Source organism: Rutidosis leptorrhynchoides, chromosome 5 (assembly GCF_046630445.1).
Source record: "Rutidosis leptorrhynchoides isolate AG116_Rl617_1_P2 chromosome 5, CSIRO_AGI_Rlap_v1, whole genome shotgun sequence".
Classification (NCBI taxonomy): domain Eukaryota; kingdom Viridiplantae; phylum Streptophyta; class Magnoliopsida; order Asterales; family Asteraceae; genus Rutidosis; species Rutidosis leptorrhynchoides.
The window spans coordinates 269,075,473-269,091,860 of record NC_092337.1 but is presented as its reverse complement, the minus strand read 5'-3'; the positions used below and the strand labels follow the sequence as shown (position 1 = coordinate 269,091,860).

At 31.3% G+C, this 16,388-nt stretch overlaps 1 non-coding gene across 1 annotated transcript; it reads right to left on the bottom strand.

The window, feature by feature from the left end:
- Window positions 1–16,012: 16,012 nt before the first annotated feature.
- LOC139850750 (small nucleolar RNA R71) lies at window positions 16,013–16,119 on the bottom strand. Its single transcript, XR_011760131.1, has one exon. It is a non-coding gene; the product is annotated as a small nucleolar RNA R71 (small nucleolar RNA).
- Between the last annotated feature and the right edge of the window lie 269 nt (window positions 16,120–16,388).

Below are 16,388 nucleotides of genomic sequence, written 5' to 3'. Positions count from 1 at the left end.
CTGAGGCCAACCCTGCATTGTTCTGTATCGTCGTATGAATATTTTTACTACGAAATACAGTATGGTGAGTTTCATTTGCTCCCTTTTTAAATGCTTTTGCAATATATATTTTTGGGATTGAGAATACATGCGCTTTTATAAATGTTTTACGAAATAGACACAAGTAATCGAAACTACATTATATGGTTGAATGATCGAAGCCGAATATGCCCCTTTTAGCTTGGTTGCCTAAGAATTAGGGAACAGACCCCCTAATTGACGCGAATCCTAAAGATAGATCTATCGGGCCCAACAAGCCCCATTCTGGAATTTGGAATGCTTTAGTACTTCGATTTTATCATGTCCGATGGGCGTCCTGGAATGATGGGGATATTCTATATGCATCTTGTTAAGGTCGGTTACCAGGTGTTCACCATATGAATGATTTTTATCTCTATGCAGATTGTGAAATGCCTGATATGAGATGTATGTTTATGGAAAAATGAAATCTTGTGGTCTATTAAAATGATGGAAATGAATGTTTATGATAAACTAATGAACTCACCAACCTTTTGGTTGACACTTGAAAGCATGTTTATTTTCAGGTATTAAAGGAATCTTCCGCTGTGCATTTGCTCATTTTAGAGATATTACTTAGAGTCATTCATGACACATTTCAAAAGACGTTGCATTCGAGTCGTTGAGTTCATCAAGATTATTATTAAGTCAATTATAGTTGGATATATTTTGAAATGGTATGCATGCCTGTCAACTTTCGATGTGATGAAAGTTTGTCTTTTAAAAACGAATGCAATGTTTGTAAAATGTATCATATAGAGGTCAAATACCTCGCGATGTAATCAACTATTGTGAATTGTTTATAATGTATATGAACGGGTCCTTTCAAATGACTCCAAGTAATATCTTTAAAATGAACAAATGCATAGCGGAAGTTTTCTTTAATACCTGAGAATAAACATGCTTTCAAGTGTCAACCAAAAGGTTGGTGAGTTCATTAGTTTATCATAATCATTCATTTTCATCATTTTAATAGACCACAAGATTTCCAGATAATTAATTGTATACGTAACCCGAGTACAAAATAATACGCATAACCCGCGAATTAAAAATTATTCATATGGTTAACATTTGATAACCGAACTAACAGGATGCATATAGAATATCCCCATCATTCCGGAACTCTCATCGGATATGATAATCGAAGTACTAAAGCATTCATAACCCGAATGGGACTTCTTGAGGTCCATAGATCTATCTTTAGGATTCACGTCAATTGGTGGCAATTATAGTAAACACCAATTCTTTGGCTACCAAGCTAAAAAGGGGCATATTTGATTCGATAATCCAACCATAGAATGTAGTTTCGATTACTTGTGTCTATTTCGTAAAACATTTATAAAAGCAGCGCATGTATTCTCAGTCCCAAAAATATATATTGCAAAAGCATTTAAAAAGGGAGTAATGAAACTCACGATACTGTATTTTGTAGTAAAAATACATATGACGACATTGAACAAATGCAAGGTTGGCCTCAGATTCATGAACCTATATTAAGTATATATATATATATTCATATATTGGTCAATATCCGTCTAACAATTTAGGTCAGGTCATTGTGTATCACAATCCTAATGCTCGAGATTATCATGCAAAAGTCAACAAAAGTCAATTTGACCCAAAATGATTTACAAAATCTATACATGTTTATTATGTAACTTAAATAGTCGTTTTATATATTTAAATATATTTATCAGGTTTTATTATAGTAAATAATAAAAGTCATTTATTAAAATATATATATGATAAAAAAATACTTTTATATATCTTAAGTAATAAAATTTATAAAGTTCCCTTAATATCATAAAAATATAGTGGTATGTATTATTAATGTAATTATATTACGCGTGGTAAAAATATATTTGTATTACATATTTATTTGATAAAATAATATTGATAATAATAATTAAAGTTTTATTATTTTGTAATAATAATAATTATTATTATTCTACTAATAATAACGATATTTATATTTACTAATGATGATGATAATTCTAAACATAACGATACTTTTTAATATTAACTGTAATAATAATAATATTTTATAAAAGTAATAATTCTATTCAAAATGGTAATTTTTAATAATAATAATACTAAAATGATAATAATAATGATATTTTATAATAAAAATGATATTTCTATTAAAAATAATAATTTTAATGAAAATGATATTTTTAATATTAATAATACTTTTAATAATGATAAAAATAATGAAAACGATATTTTTATCTAAATCGATAACTTACAATATTTAAATTTCATCATGATACTTATATTCATTATTTCCTAATCGGGTTGTTTAATAGCTTTTAGTCCTCTTTTATATCGCATTCATAATAATGATAATATTAGTAGTCATAATAATTAGATAATGCTAATATTAATAAATATTATAATAATATTTATGATAATACTAATAACTATTTTAATGATAATAATAATAATAATAATGATAATAGTAATAATAATAATGATAATGTTAATAATAATCTTAATGATAATAACGGTAGTAATACTACTAAAAATGACAATTTTTAATAATAATACTTATAACGATAATGATATTGATAATAATAATAATAATTTTTAGATAATAATAATAATAAGTAATAATAACAATGATAATAATAATAACGACGATAACAACGACGATATTAAAAATAACTATTTTAATAATAATATTAAAATTCAGTTGGCCATAACTTCTAATCCGTTCATCGAAACCATTGTTTTCTAAATGAAAAGTTATTAATTTTTCGCCAGCTTTCCAACGACATGCATATCATATACCTTATCTCAGTAGCATGTATATATCAAATTCATGATTCATCAAAACTATCTAACGACGAAATTTAACATACAAGTATGCATAATCCTATCTACTCGAGCACTAGTCAGGGATACACTATTAATATATAAAAGTTAAGTTATGAGTGCTCACGTATCAATATTGTGATTCAATATTGCAGGAAAGTACGTAGACGCAACAGAGATGATAAACACTAGTTTGACCTCACGAGCAATACCCCTGAATAATACCCATAACCACCATAGCTATAACCCATAATTTCCTTAGCTCTATCCCGCTCAAAAAACCCGTTTTGAAATCCCTCGAACATCACCTCGTCGTAGTATTTTATGTATAATAATAATAATACTACTACTAATAATAATACGATTAATAATAATAATATTAATCTTAATAATAATATTAATAATAAAAATAATGATTATTTATATATATAGAGAGATCTGCGAGAGATAAATGGATAAAATGATTCAGAAACTGGAAAACGTCAAGCTTTTAAACATGTAACCACACCTAACCCCTCATGTGATCGCATGAGGGTTTGTAACAACTCAAACCAATAACCAGCCGATTACGCGAAACAAATTGTTTTTTTATTACAGAATAGTGCGCCACGCGCACCACCTCAGGGTGCGCGGCGCGCACAGGGCATTTTCAGTTCTGTCCGGCTTTGTCTATTTTCAAATAAAGATCTCCCACTTCCCGACATATTTAGATGAAACGCTTTTCACAATATGTTATAATGGTTAAAACTCACACGATTCAATAATAAAATGAGTTTTACAAAACGGGGCCCATATCGGCCGTTTTATGAGTCTCGTACAAATTATGAGTTTCGACCACATTAGTTTAATTTCCAAACGACACTATGAGCATGGTGTTTGGGGTTAAACTACCCAAGTCTCGGTCAAACTCCAAAAGCTATCACATCCCAAAAGCGTCCCCTAAACAACAAGCGGGATCTCTAATCCAATCGAATGCCCTTACCCTTGTCAATGCCGGAGCCTATAAAAAGATAAACAACGAGAGGGTAAGCAAAGCTTAGTGAATGCAATAATTATACCCATACCTACTTGCAATCACTTACACATATACTGCATACACGCTAGCAATACAATTAGCATACCATCTCAAGTACAAACCTAATAATCTCCAACAAACTGCTACTAGCGTAATCAAAAACATATAATCGACATAATATAATATGCTACAAAACAATACACAACCATGGTTAACCATTCTTGCGTCATGGTGTTACCGGCTCTTTGGTTCACACCATACGCATTTGTCCTGATGCTACCGGCTCTTTGGTTCACAACTCGAGTCATACTCACGCTAGAGTGCTACAGGCTCTTTGGTTCACACTCTAACAACGCTAAAGTGCTACCGGCTCTTTGGTTCACACCCTAACAAATCATGCTATAGTGCTACCGGCTCTTTGGTTCACACTACAACACACGTACTATGACGCTACCGGCTCTTTGGTTCACATCATAGCACGCTCGCATATACTATGGCACTACCGGCTCTTTGGTTCATACCATAACATACAAATAAATACATTACATACATATGCATATAATCATTCCACTCACCTTAACGATTTGGTGACGGTTTTATACCCCCGCAAGCTTCAAAGCAAAGTACCTAATATAATAAGTACTTCAATCAACACACAAACTAGTTGGACTAAGTACCAACAATTTACTCATGTGCATTTAATGACTTAAATGCATTAAATGCCCCATTTTCACCAAAACCGCCTTTAAGGGTAAAGACCATCATTAATCACTTAAAAGCTAGTGATTAAGGTCCAACAACACTAACTATTATACAATTAGGGTATTTCATACCCATATTTCCCAATTAGGTCAATCATTAGCCCTTAGACTAATTTAAAGTCAACACACCCATTTCGGGTCATCCACTAACCCATCTAACACCCATTTACTAATTTACTAGGTATGCTAGTGATTATCTAACCAATTAGGACTCATAAACATTAATTAACACTTTAAAACCCTAGGTTTGTTACCATTGAGTCTTCATGACTCTATCTTACACATGAACACCCAAAATCACCAAATATAGGTTTTATGTTCTTCATTTACCCAAACCCTAACCCATACATAAATCAAAGTAAGGAAATCCAAGTTAGAACATACCACTACAACCAAAATGTAGCTAGAGAGGAGATGGACAACTTTAGAACTCGAGCTAAGGCCCAAAACTAGCTCCTCCTTCCTTGGCTTGAGCTTTCTCACACAAGAATCTCACTCTCCCTCTAAAATTGAAGTGGAAAGGATAAGGTTGTTGATAATGGAGTTATGACTCTCCCAAAACTGACCTACTGGCCTTAAACTCGCCCACAAGTGAAATTACCAAGAAGCCCATCAAAATATCTAATTAAAACAAGCAGAAACCGGCTACAGTGGACAGTGCGCCACGCACACCAATAGGTGTGCGCTGAGCGCACTTTGCCCAGCTCAGCTTCTGACCTCAGTTTTAATGCAAAACGTCACCCACGCTTCATGTACTCTATTTAGAGCTCTGTACAATAAATATTAGGGTCTTACAGGGTTTTATGGAGAGCCCATGCGATCGCATGAGGCTCCTTTCCAGCTCTTTTGCACTTAATCAAGCTGCCGACACCTTTTTAATATATATTAATATATATAATTAATTTATATAATTATTTATATATTATATTATATTCACGTGCATAGTTAACTTGTAAAATTAGTTCCGATGACTTGTACGTTGACGCTCAACTTACGTTCCAGTTCCGGTTTCTCAAACGCTATTTCGTACTCTTAGAAAATTAGCATTCCACGTTACGTGACAAGTACCTTTATAAATAATTAGACTTAAAATATCTATAAACTATATCTCCCAAAATATAACTTGTACATTTGAGTGTTATGGTCATTTACTTCTATAAATCATTGTCTCGTTATTTACTAATATATGTATAAAAGTATTATTTTAAATCGACACGTCTTATAGTCTAATTAATATTATATTTTATCACATTGTAAAAATATATATTTTTTCATTTAGAAATATAAATTTGTACGTATAATATGTAAATCAAATATATAAAATATTTAGTTTTTCCAAGTTAACCATATTTCAAAGTTCATTTTAAAATCGTTTAGAAACTATTATAACACGTAACGTTTACACTTTAAAACTTAATTCATTTATGTGACAACATTTATTTTAACTTCTCAAACGTTCTAATTAATATTTCTAAATACTAATTGAATCAAATAAACTAGGGTTACTATCATTTTTAAATCATATATATTCAATATTCATAAACATGTTTTAAATACACGTTGCGAGTTATTTATATATCTAATTCTAATAATTAGCAAATATATTCAAATTATGTTATTTAAACAAAACATTTTAAATAATCGAAAAATGTTTCCTCACGTTTGAAAATAAATCAATTGAATATTATAAAATTCAATTTTCCACTAACTTTTGTCTAACTCTCGCTAAGTGACACTTTTGTTCTTACTTGTAAATCACTTTACCATTTTCCGAATAATGATAAAAAGGACAGATTTCTTAAATCATAGTGGACCTCACAACAGAGACCCGTAATCATATCTTAATATATCTGATAAACCAATCACTTGATATTATCTTTTAATTCCATCGATAATATATATTGAAACAAATACGTTCAGGTAAAGGTTTATACGTCTAATGCTTTGTTTAACGTTTTCAATTAATATAACTATATCTTATTTATATACATATCTATACACATAATTGTTCGTGAATCGTCGAGCATAGTCAAAGGTTAACTGATTACATGAACACAGTTCAAAGTTTTTTTGAGATTTCAACATTACAGACTTTGCTTATCGTGTCGAAAATATATAAAGATCAAGTTTAAATTTGTTCAGAAATTTTCGGGTTGTCACAGTACCTACCCGTTAAAGAAATTTCGTCCCAAAATTTGATTAGGATGGTCATGGCTGACAATAAATATGTTTTCATGACGCATATGAGCTGAAAATTAGAGTTTTATCATCAGCGAGTAATATGGATAAAACAATTTGCTTAAGTGAAGCGTACGAGTGAAGTTATCACAAAAGGGTGAAATGAGTAAGTGTAGATTCGTCATATCTTTTGACGTAGATAGAATTGATTTTCAGAGTTCAAGGGATTGGAGAAAATCTTCGTAATAAGATTTGACTCTTTGATAATCAAGGAAATTAGGATCCGCTTTAAATGCGATCATCTGTTTTGATTACTCTGTCGAATATTTTACTATAAATCCACCCCCTTCGTTTTCTTACAATTAACACCTTCTATTCTTTCTTCCTCAATTCCTACTTTAAAACATTCGTCAATATGCTCCATCCCGTTCTGATCCTTGATATACTCCTAACTTTCATATCTGTCATTCTTCTCTTTCATCTACCATCGGAGGATTTTATTTACTTTTACTATACCCTTGGGGTTATAGTATTTTTAATTCTCCCGTGTCTTTACGTTGCAATACGTATTGATATACACGGTTTGTAATTTATGTATTGTTGTTGGGCTTTATATCTTTCCTTATTTTTCGAAGTCCCTGCTTGTGTCTTTCTATAATTATTGACATCTACAGTTAATGATCTTTTCTGTTTGCTGCGATTTATACCCCCTTTCTATTTCGGAGCTTCATGCTTTTATTTTATTTTCGCAAATAATGGTCCAGAATTCGTAGGTATGGAGTTTAAAATTATCATAATATTCAAAGTAGAAAGGAAAGGTAGTAGCACTATTTGGTTTGTCAAATTACCAGAATATCCGAAAAAGGTCGAATCATCAAGAAAAATATTTTCTTGATATGTTTAGAGTTTAAGTAGAATACAAGAGTCGTGTAACATGACACTTGATGATGTTTTGATCTGTGAATCATCACGTTTCATTTAGAGACTCAGCATGACTTATTGTAATATAATCACGTTGATCAAGTGTCATTATATTATACTAACTCATGCTTTAGTTCCCAACACTACTTCAAAAACATTTATATTTTAAACTCGAAGGTTTCAGAATTTTGAAACTAAAATAGTTTCTTTTATAATGTAACACAGATAGCGTGAAGAGGTAAATGATTTCGGATAACAATAGTTATGAAGATATCTTCAGAAATATCAAGTATATTTATAATGAAAGATACGATGATATCTTAGAATTTCTAACATTGGTGGATGATGATGAAGAATTGTCCGTAAAGGTTTAGAGTCAGAAGCAAGGTATTCGATAATAACTTCAGTAGATACTGAATCATTTGGATTTTTAAAGGCTGGTTTAGTCTTTGTGATTTGTCCACAGCCTCCTTCATGGTTTGCTCAATCCGTTTTTCAGTTCCAAACCTTCTCTTTTTCTGAGCTTTGCCAACCCACTATTCTTTTTCATCAAACTTTTGGCTGTTAAGGTCGTTTACAGTTTTTGCTACTTCATCAACATTTTTCAAAATTTTGAGAATTATTTCGCAGTTTAGGGTGTTTTTCAGAAACTTCACTTTCGAAGTATGTAACTCTTGGAGGTAGACGGTATATGTATATATAATTGTTGGTGTAGAATTGCTGCGAGATTCGAAATACTGATTGCTGATTCTTAGTAATTGGTATGGAAATTATCGTTACAAGATGTAGATGAGTGGATAATGGGATTTTAATGAGTACATATAATGCTCCTTTGTAGAGGCTTACGCCAAAAAGTAACGAAGTTGCTGGTACATCTGCTGACAATGTGGTGGAATATAAAAGGTTTCTCGGTAACGATGGTGAAAAGACAACGTATATATCAAGGTTATAATAAGGCTAGTCCGATTGAGAAGTCGAAGTTGAATTGCTGGAGCTGTGACAAAACTGTCTACTTTGAAAAGGGATTGAAAAGTTATTTTTTGCTAATAAATGCCAAAGGGTTTGACACGGATACGTGTTAAACTATGACTTTGGTTTTGAGAGTTTTTCAGGTGCATGACTGTGGGTAACATGTGGTTGGATCATCATCTCGATTGTTCATTATTTAAAGTGTCTTCAGGAATTTCAAAGGGTTTGAACACAGATTGTAATCGTTAATATACATATGATGTTCTAGAATTTTGAATGATACAAATATTTTTCTGCGTTCTATGAATAGAAATGATGTTCTAGCACAGTTTTGAAGTCAAGGTATAGCTTTGAAAGCTGTAGGGATCTAAGAGTGATGATATTGGTTGTATCTCGACTTGGATTCTGATATGTTAAAATCAGAATATGAAACTTGAATTTGAATGAGTATAGTTGTTTTGATTTATATGAAAGAATGTATACCGTTGTGAAGGTAGTGAGTATAGTTAATGATTACTGAATCAGAATCGAAGAATGTACAGTGTAACATATTAATGTGAAGTTTAAACATTTCTAGGGTATTACCTACCCGTTAAAAAAAATTCCACAAGTAATATTTTTGTACAATGAATTTTATTATAGTCTTTATGAAAATATATATATGTATATTTTCTTCAGATGTAACACAGACTTAATGAGTTAATATAATATTAAACTCATTAAATTTTTGGCTAAAAGTAGAAATGAATTATTCCTAAAACTTTAGAAATAACGTAATCTTCGCGGATTATTTCTTCAACGTAAATGAAATTATGAATCAATACTTCATTATTCATTTTTATTGATATTTCTTCGGTGAATGATGTTGGTGCTCGTGGAATTCTTGCGAACTTTGCAAAATACAAATAATGTTGTCTAGAAAGTTTCGAGTATATCGAAGGTGTAAAATCAAATACGTAATTGAGTAATACACTTAGTTTATTATGAAACAGAATTCTTTGAAACAGAGATTGTAGCTAATGATGGTTAAGTTGCTAACGAAGGATGTACATTATAGCATATTAGTCATATGAATATGAGTTGACCGAGTAGTATCTACCCCTTTTTCAATTCATACGTAATAGCTTAGTACGAAAAGATATATTATGTTTCCAAAATTTATATAATATATAAATTCTTTGGAAATAATGAGTTAATATTTCATAATTCATTATTTCAATATATCCATAGGTGATTGTGGTGTTGATATCGTTTGTGGTTATGTAACCGGTGGAGGTTGTAATGTTACAGGTGTTGCTAGTATTGGTAATACTAATGGTGATGCTGGCGGTACTGACGGTGTTAGTGATGCTGACGGTACTGTTGATGCTGCTGGTAAACAAGTCTAGCTTATAATTCGTGCACCATACTTGTCAGGGTTTCTATTCTTCCTTGTATCATCTCTATCCATCCATTCATCTTGGTTTACGGTTATGATTGGAGTAAATAATCTCTAAAACTTTAGAGATTACATAATCACCGTAGAATATTTCTCCTATGAAATTATGAATCAATATTTCATCGTTTGCTATTGTTGGTACTCCTTGGTATCTATGGTGTGTGTGACGTTGATGCTCGAGGTACCGTTTGTGATGTTAAGGTGTGGGATGCAGATGTTGCTGTTGGTGGTGGTGATGGTACTGTTGGTGTTGTTGATGGTGGTACTGTTGATGCCGGTGATGCTGATGGTGCTTGTAACCTTTGTACCATATTCTCCAAAGCCAATATTCGAGCGTGGAGCTCGTTGACTTCTTCTATTACACCGGGATGATCAGTGGTTCAAACGAGCGGGTGAATAAGATCTAGAATTTGAGATAGTATATAATCGTGTTGAGATACTCTAGAAATGAGAGAGAAAATGGTGTCTCTAATATGTTCGCCGGTAAGTGCTTCAGGTTCATCGCCAAGGGGGCAATGTGGTGGATGGAAGGGATCACCTTCTTCTTATCTCCAATGATTTAGTAAACTACGAACCCATCCCCAATTCATCAAGAATAGATGATGGCTAATGGGTTGATCCATTCCGATTACACTGCTTTCAGAGCTCGAGTGAAACTCCATATCAGAATTCGAGGAACTTGAACTAGTGGCGAGTTCCATTTCGTACAATTGAATAAAGGATTTTTCGGTATGAAAGGATTTTCGGCTATCGAATGGTATTCTAATTACATAGAATATCTATATATATAGAACAAAAGATTTCGTAGATTACGGAGGAATTTACGGAATATGTCAGGCAAAGTTTTTAGTAACAGATACGGTAAGATATGAATTAGCAGATACGCTAAGATATGAATTTTTGTCTGTACCTTATTCATGCAATCAATGCAGTAAGATGTATCTAGACTAAGAATGATAAGCAGGTAATTTCCGACAAAAAAGATAAGCAAAACTTTTGACATGCAGATACGGTCGAAGTCCAGACTAATTAATGCATCTTAATATCTATCAGTTAGACACACTAATGCAAGACCTGGTTCGCTAAGACCACTGCTGTGATACCACATGAGGCGACCCCTCCTAATCCATAAGGACGAATACAATAACATATGGTTACATTGCGAGGTTTTTGACCTCGATATGATACATTTTACAAATATTGCATTCGTTTTCAAAAGACAACCTTTCATTAGAATGAAAGTTGACAGACATGCATACCATTTCATAATATCCAACTATAAATGACCTAACCTGTCATTTACTTAATAATAATCTTTATTAAACTCAACGACTAGAATGCAACGTCTTTTGAAATATGTCATGAATAACTCCAAGTAATATCTTTAAAATGAGCGAATGCACAGCGGAAGTTTTCTTTAATACCTGAGAAGAAACATGCTTTCAAGTGTCAACCAAAAGGTTGGTGAGCTCATTAGTTTATCATAATCGTTCATTTTTATCATTTTAATAGACCACAAGATTTCCACATAATTAATTGTACACGTAACCCGAGTACAAAATAATACGCGTAACCCGCGAATTAAAAATCATTCTTATGGTGAACGCTTGATAACCGAACTAACATGATGCATATAGAATATCCCCATCATTCTGGAACTCTCATCGGATATGATAATCGAAGTACTAAAGCATTCGTAACCCGAATGGGACTTGTCGAGGTCCATAGATCTATCTTTAGGATTCGCGTCTATTGGTGGCAATTATAATAAACACCAATTCTTAGGCTATCAAGCTAAAAAGGGGCATATTCGATTCGATAATGTAACCATAGAATGTAGTTTCGATTACTTGTATCTATTTCGTAAAATATTTATAAAAGCTGCGCATGTATTCTCAGTCCCAAAAATATATATTGCAAAAGCATTTAAAAAGGGAGTAATGAAACTCACGATATTGTATTTTGTAGTAAAAATACATATGACGACATTGAACAAATGCAAGGTTGGCCTCGGATTCACGAACCTATATTAAGTATATATATTCATATATTGATCAATATCTATCTAACAATTTAGGTCAGGTCATAGTGTATCACAATCCAAATGCTCGAGATTATCATGCAAAAGTCACAAAAGTCAATTTGACCCAAAATGATTTACAAAATCTATACATGTTTATTATGTAACTTAAATAGTCGTTTTATATATTTAAATATATTTATCAGGTTCTATTAAAGTAAATAATAAAAGTCATTTATTAATATATATATATATGATAAAAAAATACTTTTATATATCTTAAGTAATAAAATTTATAAAGTTCCCTTAATATCATTGATAATGCTAAAAAAGAACATATATTTCATAGCATTATCCTTCAAGGAAGACAAGCTTTTAGTTACAACTGTTCTAATTTAAGTAATTATCGTTTAAATAATAAAAGGTGAAGACAAAAGACAGATTCGACGATTTGAAGATGCAAATGACCAAAAATCTAAAAAGTACAAAGTACAATCCAAGTGGTTCAAATTATTGATAAGAAACGTCTAAAAATGACAAGAGTACAAGCCGCAAAAAGCAAAGTACAAGATATTAAATTATACGAAAATGCGTTCGAAAATCTGGAACCGAGACATGAACCAACTATCAACATGCGACTCAACGGAGCTGAAATTACAAGTCAACTATGCACAAGAATATAATATAATATATAATTAATTATATATAAGATAATATATAATTAATAATATATATTATTATATATTATTTTTATCAGCAGCCCACGTTTAATTCACTATGGTGAGCTGGAATACATTGCTCCGCAATCGTGGAGCCGTGAGGAACAAAATGACTCCAGTCACAGAGCTCTACAGTTCAGAGTGGGCCTATAAAAGGCCGCGTATTCTGCCAATTTCATTACACCTTTTTCTACTTCAATCTCTCAATCTATATTTATATTTATAATTTTAATTTTAATATTAATATTAAGTTAATAATAATAATAAGGTTATTTTAGCAAATGTTTTAAGGTTTGTAAGTCGAAATTATGTCCGTGTAACACTACGCAATTAATACTCATTGTAAGTTATGTTCAACCTTTTAAAATTAATGTCTCATAGCTAAGTTATTATTTTGTTTATTTAAGCCGAAGTAATCGTGATGTTAAACTAAATATTAAGACTGGGTTATTGGGCTTTGGACCATAATTGGGGTTTGGACAAGAGACCGACACTTGTGGAAATTGGACTATGGGCTATTAATGGGCTTTATATTAATTAAATGATATCTTGTTGATTTAATATAGAGATTTATAATTTGACGTATTTATATATAACCACATACGCTTGACTGGGTACGGTGGGCGGGATATTTATAAATACGAATAATTATTCATTTAACCGGACACGGTGATGAATTAATAGTCACTGGACTCATTAAAACAGGGGTGGATTACATTCATGGGTAATGGTGTAATTATTAACAAAGTATTAAAACCTTGGATTACACGCAGTCAATAACCTGGTGTATTCATTAAACAAAGTATTAAGACCTTGTTACAGTTCGAATCCCCAATTAGTTGGAATATTTGACTTCGGATATAAGGGTAATTTGACGAAGACTTTCGCACTTTATAATTATGACCGATGGACTATTATGGACAAAACAAGATGGACATATCAAATAATCGAGGACAAAGGATAATTAACCCATGATAATAAATTAAAATCAACACGTCAAACATCATGATTACGGAAGTTTAAATAAGCATAATTCCTTTATTTTATATCTCATCGCACTTTTATTTATCGTTATTTTATTTATCGCACTTTAAATTATTGCACTTTTAATTATCTTATTTTTATTTTATCTCATTTTTATTTATCGTCATTTACTTTACGCTTTAAATTAAGTTATATTTAATATTTTACATTAGGTTTTAATTGTAATTTAAGTCTTAAAATCGACAAACCGGTCATTAAACGGTAAAAACCCCCTTTTTAATAATAATAAGTACTATATATATATATATATATATATATATATATATATATATATATATATACATATATAGTTTTTAAAATAAATATAGCGTTAAACTTAGCCAGCTCCCTGTGAAACGAACCGGACTTACTAAAAACTACACTACTCTACGATTAGGTACATTGCCTATAAGTGTTGTAGCAAGGTTTAGGTATATCCATTCTATAAATAAATAAATAACTTGTGTAAATTTTATCGTATTTAATAGTATTTCGTAGTAAAATATAATCTATTTCATACTACACCTCGTACACGCCAAGTATTTTTGGCACCGCTGCTGGGGAAAACGCCGAATCGAAACGCTATAAAAAATTTTTATTAATTTTAAGCCATTTAAAAAAAATATATATATAAGTTTTAAATATTAAAAACAAAAATATAAAGAAAGAAAAGAAAAATATATATCTATATTTTTAAGTGTTTAAATTGAAAAGTTCATATTTTTTATTAAGAGTTATAAAAACTAATAAGCAATTTTTTTTAGTTTTAGTTAAGTTATATTATATTTTCTATAAATTAAAAAGAGTAAAAAAAATAATAAAAACGTTGAACCTGCGAATTTGAGCCTGCATACCATTTGTACCTGCGTAACTCCGCAGTCGCAGAGCTATTTAGGCAGAAAACATCCGCACTCGCGGAGCTCTCTGACACGCTCATACCTGGTACTGCATTAATTACAGATTTAGGGTTAAATTTTATAATTATTATTATTAAACCTAATTAGGGTTTTCAATTAATACATATTTATTTCTAGTTTTAATTTATACTTTGTAATATTAAGTTTTAATATTATTATTAAATATATAAAATTAATACTTTTATAAAATAATATAAAAATAATATTTTTATATAAAATAAGTAATTTTATCAATTTTTGTCTTTTTTTATAAATTATATATTTTAATCATTTAATTCGTAATTTGTATTTTTATCGTTCATAATTAATTTTAAACTTAGTATTTTGCCATAGTTATTGTATATTCCTAGATTTGTAGGTTTTGCCGTAAAATCCCTTAAGTGCTTTTTCTTTAGATTAAGATCTAGACGCTTTAGAATTTTAATAATTTGATAACTTTAATAATTTTTATTTTTATAACTAATAGGATATTCAGTGAATGCACCAAGCAAAACGTTCACCACCTTTCATACGTTCACCACCTGTAACTCGATCAAGACATTTACCTAATATTGTCGCCGTTGATTTTTCTTTAGAATCATCATCTAGTCGACCAAGTACTCCAATTCAAATTTCCGATAATCCATTTTTTGAGCCCGACCTCACAATTGAGAACCCGGAGGATATCCAAGGACAATTCAGATATCCTGAACCACTAATCATTCCTCCTAAACCGCAAATCATTCAACCAGAGATTGTCGAGGAAGAAACCATTAAATCAGAATCCTCTAGTGATTCAGATTCAATAAATTCAATCATGGAAAATCAGGAACCTCTAAGTATGGAAGATCGAATGAGAGCCACACGCACGGGCTAAGGTCATGCAATTACTCAACCAGAAATTAATGAGCCAGATTACGAAATTAAAGGACAAATCCTACACATGGTAACTAATCAATGCCAATTTAGTGGTACACTAAAAGAAGATCCAAATGAACATTTTCGAACCTTTAATAGGATCTGTACTCTATTCAAAATCAGAGAAGTTGGGGATGAGCAGATCTATCTCATGTTATTTCCCTGGACTTTAAAGGGAGAAGCTAAAGATTGGTTAGAATCGTTACCTGAAGGGGCGATTGATACATGAGATGTTTTAGTTGAGAAATTTCTTAAAAGATTCTTTCTGGCATCTAAAGCCGTGAGACTTCAAGGAGAAATTATTACGTTCGCGCAGAAGCCAAATGAAACTCTATATGAGGCATGGACAAGATTCGGAAAGTTGTTGAGAGGATGTCCTCAACATGGTTTAGACACTTATCAAATAGTACAAATATTCTACCAAGAATGCGACATTACTACACGAAAAGACATCGACATAACAGCTGGTGGTTCCATTATGAAGAAAACCGCAACTGAAGCTTACAAAATTAATTATAACACAGCATCCCACTCACATGAGTGGCATCAAGAAAAGACATCGTTAGATCATCTAAAGCGGCTAGAGCCGATTCTAGCCATGACTTTGATTCCATTTTCGCAAAGCTAGATGCTTTCGAGAGACGAATGGAGAAGATGAC